The 4430-nt window shown below is 41.5% G+C and overlaps 1 long non-coding RNA gene across 1 annotated transcript; it reads right to left on the reverse strand.

Annotated features, from left to right (window-relative positions):
* Window positions 1-352: 352 nt before the first annotated feature.
* On the reverse strand, window positions 353-3341 carry LOC123728956 (uncharacterized). The gene is made up of 3 exons (XR_006760643.2): window positions 3101-3341; window positions 2852-2974; window positions 353-2558 (listed from the first exon to the last, which is right to left on the reverse strand). It is a non-coding gene; the product is annotated as an uncharacterized LOC123728956 (long non-coding RNA).
* Window positions 3342-4430: the final 1089 nt, after the last annotated feature.

The following is a 4430-nucleotide window of genomic DNA, read 5'->3' on the forward strand; positions in this document are numbered from 1 at the left end:
CTGAAATGACTCCAACCAAATACTTCCTGTAGTTGTTGATCAGTCTCAAGTGGCTGTGGAGGAATTTTGGCCCACTCTTCCATGCAGACCTGCTTTAACTCAACGACATCTGTGGGTTATCGAGCATGAACTGCTTGTTTCAGGTCCTGACACATCTCATTCCGGTTTACATCTGGATTTTGATTAGGCCATTCCGAAACTTTAAATGTGTTGCTTTTCAGCTATTCTAACACGCACACGAAGAATTAGGGGTTCAACAAGGGTTCTTCTAAGATCCTCAAAGTTCTTTGAAGAACCTTAGGGTTCTTGGAACTGAAAATGGCCACCAAGAACCCCATAGGAGGTGGGGTTCATCGAAGAACCTCCTTAGTTGGTGGGGGTTCTTGCAGGAACCTAACTGCCCAACTGAAACATTTGAATTTGAAAAGACAGCAAGTGCAGCCACTTAAATGTAAAGATCTCAATTTAAGGTAAGGTTTGTCCCTTGTATGATCTAAATTGATATTGTTTTATAATGATACCATCTATCTTTTCATATTTGTGCAAATCTTTCTAAAACACCTCTGATGAATATATCAGGAAATGTGTAAGATCACCATGCACTGCAAAATCATTCTGACTATGGATATGGGGAACATCAACACATTAACATCACAACACCAGAGGATATACCCAGTGGACTTGGGGCTCTGCTGAGAGTTTACCTCATATTTCAATTTTTTTTATTCTGCTTTGCCACTAAAATCATAATAAACACAGAACTAAAATATAGTGTTATTGTTGTTATTTTTATGCATATTATTATTATTAATAGTAGGGGGAGGGGAGGTAGTTCAAAAACGAACCCCAAAAGGTTCTTCAAAAGGTTATTCGAGGATCCATTAAAATGAGTTCTTTGAAGAATTTATAGGTGTTCCTGCACAGTTTTAATTTGAAGAACCCTTAAAGGATTCTCAAGGAACTTTTTCTTTTTAGAGTGTAGACTTGGTTGTGTGTTTAGGATCATTGTCTATAAACGCAACATGTAAAGTGTTGGTCCTATTTGTTATGAGCTGAAATAAAAGATCCCTGAAATGTGTGTGTTTTGTTTCCTCAGGACCTGGATGACTTGCCATCATTGAACGAATCATGAATCTTGCTCTGTATCAGAGAATTCTAAAGGAGAATGTCAGGCCCTTTATCTAATATTATGTTTTGGTTGAAGATCTGATTACTTTCATTGTAAAGAATATTTGCAAAAATAGAGAAAATCACGGCACTATGTTATATTTTTGATGTCAACTTGGCATCGAACTGTGGAGGTCAGCAGTGTTTCCCGAGTCAACGTCATTGAAACAGGAGGCCTTTTGGTAGGCCGTCATTGTAAATAACAAATTGTTCTTAACTGTCTCACCCAGTTAAATAAAGGTTAAATAAAAAATAAAACAAATAAAAAAACAGGACTTGGTCATAGCTTGGCCTACTAGGTTACAGTATAACAGAAGTGATTCAGTGCTGGGTCTGCCCATACTGGGTCTGCCCATACTTATTTAAGGTTTCTGTACAAGACATGCTTGGGAATCCTCAAATCCTAAAACAGTGTGTTATTATAAATGAATAAAATATCTATTTGGTGACATTCTACACCAGTGCTGATCTTATATCTGCATGTTATCCTTGAGCTGAGACTGGAATTCCAAAGATGCCCTTGCTTAGCGCTTACACATTCTCTATTCTTTTGGCTGCCATTTTGAATAAAATCAAGGTCTAGTTCAGGGAGGAGGTGAGCTAAGAGAAAATGTATGTACGCCCCCTGTCTCCCTTCCTGCAGAAAGTAATCTAAACCTTTGGAGGAACCCCCTCACCCCCATCCCACCTTAACTGGCTGCTCACACACACACACGAGTCAGAACAATAACAAACCCTGGACTCCAGAGATAAAAGAGAAGTGTTCAACGTGCTCTCGATCTAATAAGGTGCCTGTTGAATGCCTGACTTGACAGGTGATTTAGAGGGCTTTCAGATGAGTTGGAACACCTGTATTTAGGCCTTGAATTAAAGTAGGGATAATGAAGGCTAATATAACACCTGTATTTAGGACTTGAATTAAAGTAGGGATAATGGATTTAGGCCTTGAATTAAAGTAGGGATAATAAAGGCTAATATAACACCTGTATTTAGGCCTTGAATTAAAGTAGGGATAATGGAGGCTAATATGAGTCTGACACACTTGTTGAATGGTGGTTAAGGAGGGGGATTTAAACACAATGAAACATCGCCTAGCATTGTGTGTGTGTGTGTGTGTGTGCGCATGCGAAGTTGGACAGATGCTTTACCTAACATTTCAGCTACACCACAAGTCACCATCAATGTGATGTTCTACCTGCTACACATCTCATTTTTTCCATTCACATCGAGAATTGAACCTCGGCGATTCTTGAGCTTGGATGCTGCTTTGGACACGACACAACGCGAGCAGTATAGCAACTTTCATTGATTTCAAAGGAAGCATTCCCTCAACGCTCACTGGCTGTCGTGTATGTCACGGCTCCTCCTCTGCAGTGCAGGGGCGGTTCCTCCTGCAGGCAGAAGAGGGTCGTTAGTGATTGGAGCCACCTGGGCTCAGGGTATTTAAACCTGCTGCTTCACTAACCACTCTCTCTCTCTCTGCTCCTCCAGGTATGATCCTGTTTTGTTTGTTCCTTTGTAGGTTTATTTAGTTTCCACTCTGTCATGTTCCCACACACAGATTCATGCATCCATGCACCTTACATACATCCTACATTATGACATTTCCACACCTCATTCCTTTTTCTTTGTTTAAAGTTAATAGTTTTTGTTTACAATAAAGAACATTTTGATTGGCCTATACCTGTTGTTGATGTCCCCTCATTTTTGCCACAGGCTATGAGCCAGCCGGTGACATGTAGCAGGACCATTATATTACTCATCTGTAGCCTTGACCATCATATCATCCAACACTGTCCACCTCTACCTGAGAATGACAGGTATTGTCTTAGCTGCACACACATTTATCTAAACCTCATTCCCAGTGACACTCCTGGAGTGACACGGTGGTCTAAGACACTGCATCTCAGTGCAAGTGGTGTCACTGCAGTACCTGGTTCAAATCCAGCTTTCACAAATGTCCTCGTTCATCCGGTGTCTTCAAGATTATAGTCATCTACTGTCATCCCTCCTTGGCATCGGGAGAGCATCCAGTTAGCCTTGTCCTCCGCTCCTAGTTCAGCTGCATTAAAAAGTGTTGGTGTGAGGCGAAAGATCACCCATCTGAACCAAGACCAGGCATTACATAAGGATGGAAGAGGTCAAAGTGTCAAGGGGTGAGTGTAGCCGGTGCATAGAAGTCAGGCGCAGGAGAGCAGAGATGAGTGGACAATGCACTTTACTTAGGAAATCATTTGCACAGAATGCAACCGCGTCACAAAACAAATGCCCAACGAACAAGTGAGGCAGCACAAAGTACAAAAGTACAGGCTGTACAAAGTACAGGCTGCCACAAAGCACGGGTATAAAACAAAACCCGGCGCAAACCAGCCAGAAGCGTGCCAACCTCAACAATAAACAATTTCACACACAGACATGGGGGGAACAGAGGGTTAAATACACGACAAGTAATGAGGGAAATATGAACCAGGTGTGTGGGAAAACAAGACAAAACAAATGGAAAATGAAAAGTGGATCGGCGATGGCTAGAAGACCGGTGACGTCGACCGCCGAACACCGCCCGAACAAGGAGAGGAACCGACTTCGGCGGAAGTCATGACACAAAGTGTGTTGGGTGTGCCACTTGAGAAGAGCCTTCAAAAATGTTTAAAGTGAATGGGTATTTAACCAAGGGCCTAACTTTGTTACAATGCTAATAACCCTACTGCAGTGCTGGGGTGTTGATCTGTCTGTAAAAGTCTTTAGTATCAGATCGAAAGAGCAGTTTCATCGTTTTCATGGGTTTCTTGAATATCCTGAACCACTATCTGCCGTAGGTTTGGGAAAGACATTGAGTTATTTTCTCTGTTTCTATTCTGTTTCTGTTCCTCGCCTAGAAAAATAGCTCCTGATCCGTGGTCGAACATGAATCACTCACTGTAGAGAATAACAGACTGTCATTGACTTAATTTACGATTCCAGGTATTGTTTCGGAACGGCAAGCAGGAGGAAAATAGTTTGTCCTGAAAGAAATGTCTGAAACAGACGTTTGGATCACACACTGCATCCATCCCCCCCAAAAAAACGCTTCCCTGAAGAGTTGGTCGATTCATCAATCTCAGATTTTGAATCGTTTTTTTGTTTGGAAGATGGATTAAAGCGATAAGGTGCACAAGATATGATGCCATACTCAAAACTCTTGCAAAGGCTCACAGAAATGTGAACGATATAGACATTGTGGTGTAATTGCAGACTTTTAAAAGAATGTGCCCCACACGACGTAT

The sequence above is a fragment of the Salmo salar genome, chromosome 19, assembly GCF_965601325.2.
Source record: "Salmo salar chromosome 19, fSalSal1, whole genome shotgun sequence".
NCBI classification, from domain to species: Eukaryota; Metazoa; Chordata; class Actinopteri; order Salmoniformes; family Salmonidae; genus Salmo; species Salmo salar.